Source organism: Drosophila santomea, chromosome 3L (assembly GCF_016746245.2).
Source record: "Drosophila santomea strain STO CAGO 1482 chromosome 3L, Prin_Dsan_1.1, whole genome shotgun sequence".
NCBI classification, from domain to species: domain Eukaryota; kingdom Metazoa; phylum Arthropoda; class Insecta; order Diptera; family Drosophilidae; genus Drosophila; species Drosophila santomea.
This window is the reverse complement of record NC_053018.2, coordinates 23,785,732-23,802,731: the sequence shown is the minus strand read 5'-3', so window position 1 is coordinate 23,802,731 and position 17,000 is coordinate 23,785,732.

Here is a 17,000-nt window from a genome sequence, read left to right as displayed (position 1 = left end):
CAGCAAAACGCGGCAAGGTGACATTAACATCCTCATGGGTGACTTTAATGCGAAAGTAGGCCCCAACCACATCGGACTAAGATCTGTCATGGGCCAACATGGAACTGGGACTCGCAATGACAACGGAGAGAGATTAGTGGAACTCTGCCAGCTATTCCAACTGGTCATCGGCGGCACAATATTCCCACACAAAGATGTCCACAAATACTCCTGGACATCTCCTAGTGGTAACACGCGGAACCAGATCGACCACATTTGCATTAGTAGGAAATGGAGACACTCACTACTGGACGTTCGGAACAAAAGGGGAGCATCTATAGCGACTCCTATCTGAGGACGAGAATGACGTCCACATTGCGGGAACAACTGATCCCCCTAGAAGACCACCCTTGGGAGCGCACCTGCAGACAGCTAAGGACCTCAGCTGAGCAAATAATTGGGCTGCAACAACGTGGAAGAGCAGACTGGATATCTGAAGGAACCTGGGACCTGATTAGAAGGAGGAACAATCTATTGCCTCTGGCGGATCAGCTCACACAGAATCGTGATGAATATCGCGAACTGTGCAGAGCTGTGAAAAGAGCGGCCAGAAAGGACAAACGTGTGCTACTGGATAGACTTGCGACAGAGGCAGAACGAGCAGCCGGCGAGAACAACATGCGCTCGTTATACCAGCAGATTGCACGGATTGCCGGAGCCCACCACAGACGGAACCAGCCAGTCAGGGACCTAGAAGGCAACCTCTTATCCAATGATGATGCACAAATCCGGAGATGGCGCCAACACTTCATGGGAATTACCCACACCACATCACCAAACGTGGCTACGGACTATAGAAGCATTGCGCCACCAAGTGGACATACCAGGATACCCTCTACACCCCCGCATGTAAGAGAGATTGTGAATGCAATAAAGAAGCTAAAGCGCAACAGGGCAGCCGGCGAGGACAACATACCAGCCGAACTACTTCAAGTTGACACTCAGCTGATGGGTGATATGCTGCATCCACATTTCGCACGCATATGGGCGAGACCGTACCTGACTCCTGGAAAAGCGGAATCATCGTGAAGCTCCCCAAAAAAGGCGACCTTAGCGACTGCAACAACTGGAGAAAAATAACACTGCTCAACACTAGCTATAAAATCCTAGCTACACTGCTGAACGAACGCCTGCAGGAAAGAATCGAGACGAACAGGCAGGCTTCAGACCACACAGGAGTTGCGTAGATCAGGCAAACACACTACGCATAATTACCGAACAAGCTGTGGAATGGAGAGCCCCGCTTTATCTCCTGTTCATCGACTTCAAGAAGGCGTTCTACTCAGTTGAAAGGGCAGCAATATGGCGATCACTTGCAAGGAAAGGAGTACCTGCGAACCTCATCGCTATCATCAAATCGATGTAGGACGATGCCAGCTTGGCGGTACTGTACACTGGAAAAACAAATGAACCTTTCCAGACGAACACCGGAATTCGGCAAGGATGCCCTTTATCACCTCTACTCTTCAACATCGTGGTCGACGAGTTAATGAGCGAAGTATGCTTGTCCAAGAGCGGAATTACGTTGAGCCTCACCAGACACCTTGAGGACTTGGACTATGCAGACGACATCTGTCTTATCTCTCATAGACTCGGCGATATACAGAGGAAAAGTAATGACCTTAGAATAGCCAACACAGAGCTGTGGCGCTTTACGAGCGAGCCCCCGATACACACCCAAATAAGGAAGAAGAAATGGATGTGGATAGGGCACGCCCTCAGGAGAAACCCTAGTAGCATAGTAAGGATGGCACTGGACTGGAACCCCCAAGGAAGCAGGAGGGTATGAAGGCCAAGAGCAACATGGAGAAGAACCGCTCAAAAAGAACACGCCCAAATAAACATCACATGGGAAACTGCTAAACAGACAGCACAAAACAGAGTTAGATGGAAGGCTCTCGTAGAAGCCCTAAGTTCCCGAGAGAAATAAGAAGAAATTAAAAAAAAAAACGTGGGACGGCTACATCAAACTATACCAAACCAACAAAAACAAGAGAGAACGCTATAGTCCAGTTCCCCGTCTTTTTGATACCCGTTACTCAGCTAGTGGAAGTGCGAAGGAGGCTCTTAAGCACTGCCAGTTTTTTACGGTTTGTGGGCGTTAGAGTGGGCGTGGCAAAAAGTTTTTTGGCAGATCGATAGAAATTTACAAGACTAACAAAAAAATGAAAACATATCAAAACATTTTTAAAAGTGAGAGCGTGGCAGCTTTGGGCAATTTGTGGGCTTTTGAGTGAACGTGGCAAAAAGTTGTTTGGCAAATCGATAGAAATTTACAAGACTTATACAAAAATAAAAAAATATCAAAATATTTTTCAAAAGTGTGAATGTGGCAGTTTTGGGCGGTTTGTGGGCGTTAGAGTGGGCGTGGCAACATGAATCGACGAACTTGTACTGCGTCTATGTTTTTGGAGCCTGTATGTTTGATCTCGACTTTCTAGCTTTTGTAGTTCCTGAGATCTCAGCGTTCATACGAACGGACATTGCCAGATCGACTCGGCTATTGATCCTGATTTCTTAGTTTCTGCTCGCTACGAATTGCAACGGCTAGCTCAGAGAGTTTGTTTGTTCGGCGTATCCGTGCCGGCTCGACTGGAGCTTAGGATGTTATGGCGTCAGGGTGGTGTATCGTCCGTGAGATCGGCTAGAGCTTCTCCCCGAACCACCTTTGTCGACCAAAGACTCTACCGTCTCTTCTTGCGTGAGCCAGGCAATCGACGGCGTATCCGGGCCGGCTCGACTGGGGCTTAGGATGTTATGGGGACAGAGTGTATCGTCCGTGAGATCAGCTAGAGCTTCTCCCCGAACCACCTTTGTCGACAAAAGACTCCACCGTCCCTTTACTGACCACGCTAGGTCCTGGTGTTTGCTTGTCCTTCGCTTGTTCTTGCTTGCGGAGATCCTCTCTCTGGATGCCGCTTCGACGCTCGCTTGTACTTTAACTTGTTCCGGGTCTTGTTCCGCGTACTTCTCTTGTTCACTATTCCGCTGTTCCTTCACTGATCGACTATAATACTCTTCGGGTACTTTCTTCACTGACTGTCCGTCTGTATGGCACTTTCTTTACTGACTGTCCCAAGCTGCGCCTCTTTTATAGCCCGCGGGAATCCCGTTAATTCCCTTTTTGGGCACGGCTTACTCGGATACAAGGTCCAACTCATGTCCCGTTGGTTCACGATCGAGTTATTGATATTGGCGACCGGCGTTGACACTTCCTGTTCCTACCAATAGTGCCACGTCGTGCGGATTGCAAGATTGCTGCCCATAGTGTGACTGCGTGTCGAAAATCATTGTAAATCCAGTATTTATACCCGTTACTCGTAGACTAAAAGGGTATACTAGATTCGTTGAAAAGTATGTAACAGGCAGAAGGAAGCGTTTCCGACCATATAAAGTATATATATTCTTAATCAGGATCAATAGCCGAGTCGATCTAGCCATGTCCGTCTGTCCGTCCGTCTGTCCGTCTCTCCGTCCGTCTGTCCGTCTGTCCGTCCGTCTGTCCGTCTGTCCGTCCGTCTGTCCGTCCGTCTGTCCGTCCGTATGAACGTCGAGATCTCAGGAACTACAAAAGCTAGAAGGTTAACAATTAGCATACAGACTCCAGAGACATAGAAGCAGAGCAAGTTTGTCAATTCATGTTGCCACGCCCACTCTAACGCCCACTAACTGCCCAAAACTGCCACGCGCACACTTTTGAAAAATGTTTTGATATTTTTATACCCGTTACTCGTAGAGTAAAAGGGTATACTAGATTCGTTGAAAAGTATGTAACAGGCAGGAGAGCGCGTTTCCGACCATATAAAGTATATATATTCTTGATCAGGATCAATAGCCGAGTCGATCTGGATCTGTCCGTCCGACTGTCCTTCTGTCTGTCCGTCCGTATGAACGCTGAGATCTCAGGAACTACAAAAGCTAGAAAGTTGAGATTCGACATACAGACTCCAGAGACATAGAAGCAGCGCAAGTTTTGCGATTCATGTTGCCACGCCCACAATCCGCCCAAAGCTGCCACGCCCACACTTTTGAAAATTGTTCTGAAATTTTTTCATTTTTGTATTGGTCTTCTAAATTTCTATCGATTTGCCAAAAAACTTGTTGCCACGCCCACTATAACGCCCACAAACCGCCAAAAGCTGTGAGTGTCGAAGACTCCCCTTCGCACTTTCAATAGCTGAGTAAGGGGTATCAGATAGTCGAGGAACTCGACTATAGCGTTCTCTCTTGTTTTATTTTTGTATTTGAAATTTAAAAATTTCTATCAATTTGCTATCTTCTTCGCACTTCCACTAGCTGAGTAACGGGTATCAGATAGTCGGGGAACTCGACTATAGCGTTCTCTCTTGTTTTTTTATCGTTTCCTTTCGATCTCACTATCGATCGACCGCTATTTTCATAGCGCCCCCATCCCGATTTTCTTCGCACGTGGTTTCTGGTGTTGCAGCTCAATGGAAGTAAGTTTGCGAATTTGGCTGGTGCGGATGATTTCGCACCTTTTTTTGATAAGAGCTGTATTATGCCCATTACCCTCCCCTGTCCCAATCAACATGTTGATTCTCCCTTTTTATGCGTATATTGGGGTGTGTACACCCGTATGTCTCATCAGCGCCGAACCTTTGGCGGAACCGCTGGCCGCCCAGCTCGATCCACTTCGCCCAGCGGTCCTTGTGCCGTCTGCCCGCCTGCAGCTCGGCCTCTTCGACCACCCGGGTTGGCCACTCCTTTCGCTCCAGCTCCCTCCACGGCATCTCGATCGCCGACTCCTGCCTGCGGAGGCAGGGTCGCTGTGGCGGCTGGCGAGCTTCTGGGCAAGATTCCTGCTGCGCGATCTTCGGTGGTGGACCCACGGACCCTTCTCCGGGTTCTCCGTCGGGCTTTCGTCGTCCGGCTCTGTCCTCCACGTGCGCGGCTCGCGCACACCGGCCTCCACCCAACCTCCTCCCACACGCGGGCCTCCGGCGTGTCCTCCGCTTCCGCTGGTGCAGGCCACGTCCACGTTACCGTCTGCTGGTGCCACCGGCAGCCGCCCATCCCGATTGTGCGGGGGGTCTGCGCGACGTGTGCCTGGTCTACGTCCCAGGCCTGCTGCCGCTCGCACCGGGGCCCCTCCTTATCCTGGGGTGGTGGTGACGGCGTGCGTGGTGGCGGCGGCGTTGGTGGTGCTGACGGTGGTGTCGGTGGTTGCGTCGGTGGCGGTGGTGGATGCGGCTGCGTCGGCGGCGGTGGTGGATGCGGTGTCGGCTGCGGATGCGCCGGCGGTGGTGGTTGCGTCTGCGCCGGCGGTGGTGGTGGTGACTGCGGCTGCGACGGCGGCGGTGGTGTCGGTGGCAACGTTGGCTGCGTCGGTGGCTGCGGCAACGACGGCGGTGGGTGTGGTGCTCACAGCGCCTCCTCCTCCTCCTGCCAACGTGTCAGGCGCTTCTGCCACGCGGCCCTGGCGGCGATTGCCCTCCGTTCCGACACCATCCGCTCGAACAGTGTGGCGTTCCGTGCCTCCGCGAATTCTCGCAGCTCCTCCAGGACACGCGATGGCATCGCCTCTCCGAGGCGGATTCGTCCGTGGCCCTGCGTCGCCCGCCGCACGCTCCGGTATGCCATCCTGGCCCTCGCCATCCGGTCTTCTTCGTACTCGTCCGAGGACACCTCCGGGGAGAGGGACTCATACGTGATTGGCCCCTCGGACACCGTCTTCTCCTCCGACAGATCCATGTCGGGCACTTCCTCCGGATCCGCCTGCACCGGTGATGGGGATCGCGACACCAGGTTTGACGCCAGAAGCTGGAGATAGGAATCGGAATCCCTACTCCATATCGCTCCGGGCTGTTCCCCGGTGCCGGTCTCCCGCACCTCCCGGTTGTTATATGCCGACTCGATTTAAAAGAAAGACCTCAGTTTTCCGTCTGCTCCTTTCTGCCGTTATTTCGTAACGGGAATCTCCTCGGTGTACCTGCCACCACGGAATTCGCAACTGTGTGCGTTAACGGTTTTCCGGCTGTATACCCTCCCTGTCCCGCTCTCGCGTTCCAACTGGCCTGTTTGTGTGTGTGTTTGTTTTCGAGTGACTTTTGTGACTTCCGACTTTTCGATACCCTGTATTGTCTTCCCCGCTTCTTTACTAAAGGGTTTTATTATTGTATTTCGCACTCGGTGTCCTCTGGCCCGCCGGCGCCCGCGCTTCCCGGCTTTAAGTCGCTAATATGAGCCGTTTTCGTTTTTTTAGTTGTCGCGTGCTCCAATACACAAATTACGGGTGACGTGAATTTCTTTATTCTGAACGGCCCGTCGATCCTTGGTGCCAGTTTCGCCGCGAAGCCCTCGGTCACAGGTGGTGCTCTTTGGCCCATACTGTTTCTCCAAACTTGGGTTTCCACGTTCTCCTTCGGAGATTATAGTGGCTGATCCTGCGCTGCTGTTTCCATATTCCTCCGCGTCAATTCAAAGATCTCCTTCAGTTTTTCCGCATTTTCTGCCGGCGCCTGTGTACACTTGCCAGTTCCGGCCGTCTGTTCGTCGAACAATGCGCTCGGCAGCCTTGGTTCCCTTCCCTGCGTGGTCTCCGCCACATTCGTGTTTATTGCCAGCTGCAGCTCCGGTCAGTTCTCGTCCCATGTCCTCTGATTGGTCCCTGTGAACTGCGCGATCATTGTTTTCACGGTCCTGTTGGCCCTTTCTATCGGGCTTTTTTATGGAGTATATGGAGTCGTAAGCTGGTGTCGCACACCCAGCTCCTCCAAAAACCTCTTGAATGCCCTGCTCGTAAACTGGACTCCGTTGTCCGTGATCATGACTTTTTGCACCCCGTATCTGGCCAGCTTTCGTCGCTCTCGCACAGCTTTACGTAGCGTTTCGGTGATTGCCCTGCGCATCGGGACGATCTCGGTCCACTTAGAGAACCTGCCCACCAGAACCAGCATCATCGAATTTCCGTGTTTCGACCTCGGCAAGGGGCCTCTTCCGGCACCTGAGTCAGCATTTTTCCGGCAGCCTGCAGCTGGTTGGGCTTATACTTCATACAGCTCTCGCAGTCCGCACGTACCTCCTTACGTCCTGGTGCATTCCTGGCCAGTGGTACCTGGCTGCCACCCTCGCGATCGTTTTCCGACTTCCCAGGTGTCCTGCCGTCGGCATGTCGTGGTTCTCGGCCATGACGCGCTGCCTCTCCCTGGTCGGTACACACAGCTTCCATGACACCACATCCTCATTCCCTGCCCGGTCCGGAATGTGCCGGTACAACTGGCCGGCCTCCTCTAGGTAGTCTGGGAATTTTTGGGATCCTGCTTCACTTTCCTCCGCATCTCTTCTATCCAGCTGCATCCCTGCTGTCCGGGTGCCCTTCTTCCTTCGCCGTTATTCTGCGGCTCGTTTCCTGCAGCGGCTGTCTCTCAGCATCGTCCGCGACGACGTTCAGCTCGCCCTTCCTATACGAGATTTCAAAATCGTATTGTTGGAGCTCCAGTGCCCACCTCGCGCTTCTTTCGGACGGGCTCTCGATGCTGTTTAGCCATTTCATGTGATCGGTTATCACTTTGAAATGGTACCCTTCCAGGTATGGTCTCAATTTCCTGACATCCCACACTATTGCTAAACCTTCCTTCTCCGTTGCAGAGTAGTACTTTTCTGCTCCGTTCAGCGCTCTGCTGGAGTAGGATATGACCCGCTCTCCTTGCTCGGAGTGCTGTGTGAGAATAGCGCCTAGCCCGTAGTCGCTGGCGTCCGTCTGTAACACGAATGTCTTTGCGAAATCGGGGCATGCCAGGATCGGGTCGGCGACCAGCCTGGTTTTGACTGCCTCAAATGCTTCTGTGGGGGTCTGTCCACTCCCACCTTGCCTGTTTTTTGAGGAGTGCGTTCAGCGGTTGTACCAGCGTCGCAAAGTCAGGTACAAAATGCCTGTACCACGACGACACTCCCAGGTACTGTCGCAGCTCCTTCACGTTTACTTTCAGGATTGCCTACTTTCAGGAAAACCTCTCTCAGGTTGCGCATATGTTCTTGTAGTGTCCGTCCGATTACAATTATGTCATCCTGATACGCGAAGGCGTGTGACATCATCTCGGGTCCTATCACCTGGTCCAACGCGCGTTGAAACGTTGCCGAAGCGGAATGGAGTCCGAAAGGCATCACTTTCCAATGAAACAGGCCCTTTCCCGGCACCGTGAATGCCGTATATTGCCGACTCGTCGCTTCCAGCGGGATCTGCCATTACCCGTCCTTCAAGTCTAGGCTGCTTATGTACTTCGTCTCCCTTAGTTGATCTAGAATGTAAATGATCATAGGCATTGGGTACGCGTCCTTCACGGACTTCGCGTTAATTTGACGGAAGTCCACACACAGCCTCCTTTGCCCCTAGACAGGTCGATGCATCCTTTCTGTAACAGCTCGTCGACCTTGGCGTTGATCTCCACCTGTATCTTCGGGTTCTTCGGGTAATAGCGTGTTTGACCGGTTGATCGTCTTTCACCGTGACTTTGTGCACCGCCACTGTTGATGTCCCATGTACTCTTCCCAACTCAGCTAACTCTGACTTCAAGAAGCCGTCAATATCCTCCTCCGCGAAGTCTATCTCCCTCTCCACGATGACCACTGACAGTTTCTCGCGTGGACTGATTCGAACCGCCTGTCCAACTGGTATCGTTGCTCTCAGTCCCGCGCACTCCATCTTGACTCCAACTTTCGTTAGGAAATCTCAGCCTAGCACTAGAGCGTCGATAATGTTCTGGAGGATTAGCAGTTGCATTCTTACGATACTCTCTCCAAGTCCTATGTACACTTCGAGCAGCGATGTGACCTCCTCATACCGTCCAACAGCCATGGGCACTTCTCTGCTCGTGGATACTACCTTTCCCACCGCCCGCAACCTGTCCGCTAACTCTTCGCTAATGAAACTAGCTGTGGCTCCGGTGTCCTTCGTGGCCTTAATTTCCACTCCGTCTATGAGCACTGTGGCGAATAGTTGTCTTTCTTTTGCCTTCAGCTTGCCCATTCATTTTGAGGGGCACCACGTTGCGAACCCTGGTTGCCCCTCTGAGGTTGGGGTCACGCGGTGTTTCCCGATCTCGGACAGCACTCTGCGGTCTTCGGGCCGAGTCTCCCTCACGTCTAGCAGAAGCTGATCGGTCGGTTCCGGCATCCATAGCAGGCTTGTGCTGGGCTTAACACGAACCCCCGCCGTACCGGGTCCGGCCCTCCCCCGTTCGTTTCGTGCCTCGAAGGTCCCTTGGTGTCCTCTTGGCACCTTCTGCACGACGCGTTTTGTTGCCTTCTTGGGAAATCCCGCTGGTGGCGGGCTCTGTGGGTCCACGTTGACTCGAATCGTTCCCTTTGGGTGTCCAGCTCCTCGAACTCATCGGCCTGGGCCATCAGAGCATCCAGGTGCCGGCATTCGTACGGAGAGCTGGGGTGCTGTTCTCCCTTTTATCCTTTCCAGGGTCTCTTTCTGGGACATCCCCACATCCACCATGTAGTCCTTGAAACACTCACCATGCCGCTGCTTCCTTTGCCTGACCCGGTCTGCCAGTTTCGTTATGAAGCCCCTGAGCAGGAAGAATTCCTGGTAACTTTTGATAAATTCTGCCCATATTCCCCCGAATCTATTGTTGGCGATGAACCACTTTAGGGCCCTTCCCGTCAACAGTTTCCTCATCGCTCGTGGTATTTGTTTATATAATTGCTGACTACTCCACCTGCTCCAGAAACTGCAACGGCTTGTCGTGTCCGTCGTACAGGAAGCTCCACTCCCGCACCTGCTTCGCCACCATCGCGTAATCTTGAGGGGCTACTCTCGCGTGGTCCCGACGATCGCGGCTGGACTCCCGCCTCTCCCTGCTCTCGCGGCTGCCTTTCGGGTCTGCTCCCGCTGGCCTTCATCATACTGTTGAAGTCGAGGCTCCTCATAAGGCTTTATAGCCACGATATACCTATCTTTTCCACTGTTCTTTATGCCAGGACAATCACGTTTGGGCGCCAGATGTAACGAACTGATTTTTTAGTTTCTGCTCGCTACGGATTGCAACCGCTAGCTCAGAGAGTTTGTTTGTTCGTCTCATTAAATTTATGATTTGTGTGATTGACTGACCAAAAAGAAATCAGAGTTTCTGATTAGAATAGCCGTTATTTAGTACCACTTTTATAATAGGGATTTTTGCGATCCTCGCCTTCAGATGCACGTCGTCGCTCCTTCGTCGTCTTTCTTCGCTGGTCCTGTCTCGCTCTCGACGGCGTACCCGTGCCGGCTCGACTGGACTTAGGATGTTTTGGGGACCGTGAGTAAGCCAGCGCTCCTTCCTAAACCACATTTGCCGACCAAAGACTCAACCGTCCCTTCCTGTATATGCCGGGCACTCGTCGCCTCTGCCATTAGACCACCTGCTGGCTCGACTGGGGCTTAGGATGTTATGGGGCAGGATTAATTGACCATGAGATAAGCTAGCGTTCCGGGTACCGTTCCGCGTACTTTGACTGCTTCACTATTTCGCTGTCTGATAGACTGTATGGTTACTCGCGCGCTTTTCCTGCTTGACTCCCCGTCTCTTTGATAGGCCGCGGGGATCCCGCTATTTCCTTTTTTGCGCACGGCTCGCTCTGGTGTAAGGTGCAACTCATGTCCCGTTAGTTCACTGTGCGTCCTCTTTGTGCTTGTCCAAAGTCCACACCGTTACTGTTCGACCTCTGTGCCCTTGGCCAGTTCGAGTCCAAGGTCCAGCGCGGTACCGTTAGTTCACGGTCTGTCCGCTTTGCCGGGAGTCCAAGGTCCATTATTTACAGTTTGACCTGACCGCCCTTGACTCCTCTCGCATTCCAGCCGACTTCTTTGTTGCCAGGCCGATCTTCTGCACCCGGATTTTTGGGGAGTTTTAAGAGTCCTCACAATGGTTCATCACCAATAACAGACACTGGAGGACTTGGGCTGAGTTCATAGGGTGTTTTCAAACATACTTTCTGCCCAAGGAATGCTTTGCGAAACTTGCAGACAAGGTGAGGCGAAGGAAGCAAGGGTTTAGGGAAACATTCAAGGAGTACTTGGTCGAGATGCAGACCCTAATAAGACCTCTGGGATACTGGAAAAATGAATCGAAATGAATAGCATTGAGATCCAACCAAGTGGACGACCTATCGGCACTTCTGATCCTGGCGAGGAGCTGCACAAGGAACGGGACGCTTTTTCGAAAGAGCATAGATTTAGCCGAAACAAAGCCCCGGCCGCAACACAGGTCACGTGTAGACGGTGTGAGGAACAGTGGGCGCAATCTATCCCGGTCCAGTTCAGGCAACAGAACACACTCCTATGGAGGCCGCCATTCACTGCCCAGAGACATAATGAAACGACACCCGGGGGCAACTCGGATTAAAACCAAACCCATAATGCGAGTCCGGTCGCAGGTGGACATGATCATTGGGCAAGACGCTGCCAAAAGAGTAGGAATCAGAAGTACGGAATGCGCCAGAGTGGGATCGCAAGGTGCCGCCTCTCCAAACTTACTGGAAAGTTTATCGAAAAGGAGGCGCAGTTGTCCACAGTGGTGACGACCGGGGCAACAGCAAGCATCGAAAGCGAACTGGCGGACAATGTGGCTGTCCGTGGAACGATTACAAGGATGCAACGGCAGGTTAGGTTTGCAGATGGAAGGTGCAACGAAATCAATGCACAGCTCGAAGTACGAGTCGAATTCGGCAACAGACGACTCTACATGAGCCTCCTGGAGCGCCGAAATCAGGTGCTCCGGTCATGAAATCCAGATAGCGGTTAGAAGCTGACATAACGCGTAGCTCGAGGAGAAGCTTTCAGTCACAGTAGTCCCAAAAGGGCAGCGAAGACGACGAAATGGCCAGAACATCAAGTATAGCCGAGCACACGATAACCATGAAAGGCGATAAACCGATTAAGCAGAGATACTATCCCAAGAATCTAAAAATTTAAGGGGAGATTAATGCAAGGGTAGACGAACTTCTGGAAATGGAACTTATAGAGCTTGAGCTCGCCCATAGTCATGGTGATGAAGAAAACGGAATAAATGGAGACTGTGCGTGGACTTCAGGCAGAAAAAAGCGAAATCCATAGAGGACGCCTACCCAATGCCATGAATAAATTACATCCATGACCACCTTCGGAAGGCGCGCTTCATAAGCAGTCTGGACCTTAAGGATGGGTATGGCAAATACCTTTGGAAGGAGCAATTCGAGGATTTACAGCATCCACAGTTTCAGGTAAAGGACTGTTCCATTGGAGAGTAATGTCGTTTGGACTACACTCCGCATCGGCCACATTTCAACGGCCACTGGACCAGGTAAGATGACATCATTGTAATTGGTCGCACCCTAACGAACACAAAAGAAAATGATGATAACAAAGTTTTTTCGTACTCTAGCCGGACCCTAAGCTGCCGATAAAAACTACTAAACAACAAAGAAGGAGTACTTGGTAATTGTGTGGTCAATTCGAAAATGAAAGCCCTACTTGGAGGGCTACTACTTCAAGGCTTAACAACATAAAAGCCCTTCGGGGAAAATTGCCAGATAAGCCGTATAGCTACAGCAATATGACATTGAGATTGCGTACAGAACGCAATTGCGCTCTCAAGGCAGCAACTACCAGAGTCGGTGGCCACAGTAACAGACACACTGCTAAAAACGCAGCAGACAGAGGTCGAAGCAGACTACAACTGGATCACGGAAATGCGAGAGAAAATAAAGGCACATCCTTAGAAGTTCCCAAAATATGAATGGGAAGGCAGCGATCTCTACACAGGCAGATTCCGCATAGAGCAGTAAACGAAGATGTGGTGACCTGGAAGCTGTGCGTTTCGCGGCAACTAAGGGAACCGTTCTGCGATAAAACCACGACTCCCCAGCAGCCGCCCATGTGGGCAGTCGAAAGACAATTGCGCGGCTGGTAGCCCGTTACTACTGACCAGGACACATGGGCGTACGTTCGAAAACGCGAGGACTGTGCATGGATTAAACCAAATCAGCGGCAAGCAGCGGGAAAATCGTTGACGCGAATTCCGGAAGAGCCCTGGACAACCTGGCGATTGCCTGGTGCGTCCGTGAGAACCGAGCAGGCGTGATACCTGCGCCCCCAGTCAGAGCAGACGTGGGGTTGGCATATTATTGTTTCACCTTGGAGACCTTGGGGTTCGCAGCCTTTAGCTATTGTAAGTCCACGGTGGGGCGCCAGATGTAACGAACTGATTTCTTAGTTCCTGCTCGCTACCGATTGCAAGGGCTAGTTCAGAGAGTTTGTTTGTTCGTCCCACCAAATTTATGATTTGTTTGATTGCCCGACCAAAATAGAGTTTCTGATTAGAATAGCCTTTATTTCGTCGTCCTTCTTCGCTGGTCCCGTGTCGCTCTCGACGGCGTACGTAGGATGTTATAGGGACAGGGTGTATCGTCCGTGAGATAAGCTAGCACGGCTCGGTTGGGTGCAAGTTCCAACTCATGTCCCGTTAGTTCACGGTGCGTCCTCTTTGTGCTTGTCAAAAGTCCACACCGTTTCCGTTTGACCTCTGTGCACTTGGCCGGTTCAAGTTCAAGGTCCAGCGCGCTACCGTTAGTTCACGGTCTCTCCGCTTTGCCTGGAGTCCAAGGTCCATTATCTACAGTTTGACCTGACCGCCCTTGACTCCTCTCGCAATCCAGCCAACTTCTCTGATGCTAGGCCAATCTCCTGCACCCGGATTTGTGTCCTCACATCTCCCCCTTCCTTCGGAATATTTTAAACGTTGCCATTATTAAAAATGTTTCAAAAGTGTGGGGGTGGCAGTTTTGGGCGGTTTGTGGGCGTGGCCACTTGAATCGACAAACTGCGTCTACGTCTCTGGAGTGTGCGTGCTTAATCTCAACTTTCTAACTCAGATCTCGACGTTCATAAGGACGGACAGACAGGCGGACAGACGGACATGGCCAGATCGATTCGGCTATTGATCCTGATCAAAAATATATATACTTTATATGGTCGTAAACGCCTTCTGCCTGTTACATACTTTTCAACGCGTCTAGTATACCCTTTTACTCTACGAGTAACGGGTATAATTACTTTTTCAAGATAAAAATATATGTACGAAAATATATTTTGTGAAAGTAGTGTTTGTTCCCCTCTCTATAAGAGTTTGTCAAGATCTGTGGAGCGTGAAGTTATATTGCAACTCACAGATAGTAATAAATTGTTAAAAAACTGGTAAATGCCGAGTTAGAACGATACTGATCAAGGTTATATATGTATGTATATGCAGGCCCGATGACAGGGAGGGCAGGGGGCGGTGTGTTTCCCCCCGGGCCCGTATTCCCTGTAATTAGTAGTTTTAGGCTTATCACTAGATATCGACCATAGGCATATCAAAACGGACACGAGATGGACAATGGAATGTTAGAACTCTGAGAGAACCATCTAGATTAGCACAGCTCGAAGCGGAGATGGAGAGACTCCATATTGCAATAGCTGGAATCAGTGAGATGAGGTGGTCTGGCAGTGGGGAAACAACAACATCAAATAGCAATCTAGTCCTTCACAGTGGCAACAATGACGGCAGCTGATACGGGATGGGGATTTATGTGTCCAAGCGCATAAAAAAGACACTGCACTCCTGGGAACCCATTTCTGTTAGAATCATGACAGCCACATTCAGATGTAGAGCTAGACATATAAACATCATACAATGCTATGCCCCGACGGAAGACGCCAAAGACGACACCAAGGACGACTTCTACACTGCCCTCACAGCAGCCCTCAGCAAAACGCGGCAAGGTGACATTAACATCCTCATGGGTGACTTTAATGCGAAAGTAGGCCCCAACCACATCGGACTAAGATCTGTCATGGGCCAACATGGAACTGGGACTCGCAATGACAACGGAGAGAGATTAGTGGAACTATGCCAGCTATTCCAACTGGTCATCGGCGGCACAATATTCCCACACAAAGATGTCCACAAATACTCCTGGACATCTCCTAGTGGTAACACGCGGAACCAGATCAACCACATTTGCATTAGTAGGAAATGGAGACACTCACTACTGGACGTTCGGAACAAAAGGGGAGCATCTATAGCGACTCCACTCTGAGGACGAGAATGACGTCCACATTGCGGGAACAACTGATCCCCCTAGAAGACCACCCTTGGGAGCGCACCTGCAGACAGCTAAGGACCTCAGCTGAGCAAATAATTGGGCTGCAACAACGTGGAAGAGCAGACTGGATATCTGAAGGGACCTGGGACCTGATTAGAAGGAGGAACAATCTAAAGCCTCTGGCGGATCAGCTCACACAGAATCGTGATGAATATCGCGAACTGTGCAGAGCTGTGAAAAGAGCGGCCAGAAAGGACAAACGTGTGCTACTGGATAGACTTGCGACAGAGGCAGAACGAGCAGCCGGCGAGAACAACATGCGCTCGTTATACCAGCAGATTGCACGGATTGCCGGAGCCCACCACAGACAGAACCAGCCAGTCAGGGACCTAGAAGGCAACCTCTTATCCAATGATGATGCACAAATCCGGAGATGGCGCCAACACTTCATGGGAATTAGCCACACCACATCACCAAACGTGGCTACGGACTATAGAAGCATTGCGCCACCAAGTGGACATACCAGGATACCCTCTACACCCCCGCATGTAAGAGAGATTGTGAATGCAATAAAGAAGCTAAAGCGCAACAGGGCAGCCGGCGAGGACAACATACCAGCCGAACTACTTCAAGTTGACACTCAGCTGATGGCTGATATGCTGCATCCACATTTCGCACGCATATGGGCGAGACCGTACCTGACTCCTGGAAAAGCGGAATCATCGTGAAGCTCCCCAAAAAAGCCGCCCTGAGCGACTGCAACAACTGAAGAGGAATAACACTGCTCAACACCAGCTATAAAATCCTAGCTACACTGCTGAACGAACGCCTCCAGGAAAGAATCGAGCCAACAATCCGAGACGAACAGGCAGGCTTCAGACCACACAGGAGTTGCGTAGATCAGGCAAACACACTACGCATAATTACCGATCAAGCTGTGGAATGGAGAGCCCCGCTTTATCTCCTGTTCATCGACTTCAAGAAGGCGTTCGACTCAGTTGAAAGGGCAGCAATATGGCGATCACTTGCAAGGAAAAGAGTACCTGCGAACCTCATCGCTATCATCAAATCGATGTAGGACGATGCCAACTTGGCGGTACTGTACACTGGAAAAACATATGAACCTTTCCAGACGAACACCGGAATTCGGCAAGGATGCCCTTTATCACCTCTACTCTTCAACATCGTGGTCGACGAGTTAATGAGCGAAGTATGCTTGTCCAAGAGCGGAATTACGTTGAGCCTCACCAGACATCTTGAGGACTTGGACTATGCAGACGACATCTGTCTTATCTCTCATATACTCGGCGATATACAGAGGAAAAGTGATGACCTTAGAATAGCCAACACAGAGCTGTGGCGCTTTACGAGCGAGCCCCCGATACACACCCAAATAAGGAAGAAGAAATGGATGTGGATAGGGCACGCCCTCAGGAGAAACCCTAGTAGCATAGTAAGGATGGCACTGGACTGGAACCCCCAAGGAAGCAGGAGGGTAGGAAGGCCAAGAGCAACATGGAGAAGAACCGCTCAAAAAGAACACGCCCAAATAAACATCACATGGGAAACTGCTAAACAGACAGCACAAAACAGAGTTAGATGGAAGGCTCTCGTAGAAGCCCTAAGTTCCCGAGAGAAATAAGAAGAAATTAAAAAAAAAAACGTGGGACGGCTACATCAAACTATACCAAACCAACAAAAACAAGAGAGAACGCTATAGTCCAGTTCCCCGTCTTTTTGATACCCGTTACTCAGCTAGTGGAAGTGCGAAGGAGGCTCTTAAACACTGCCAGGTTTTGGCGGTTTGTGGGCGTTAGAGTGGGCGTGGCAAAAAGTTTTTTGGCAGATCGATAGAAATTTACAAGACTAACAAAAAAATGAAAACATATCAA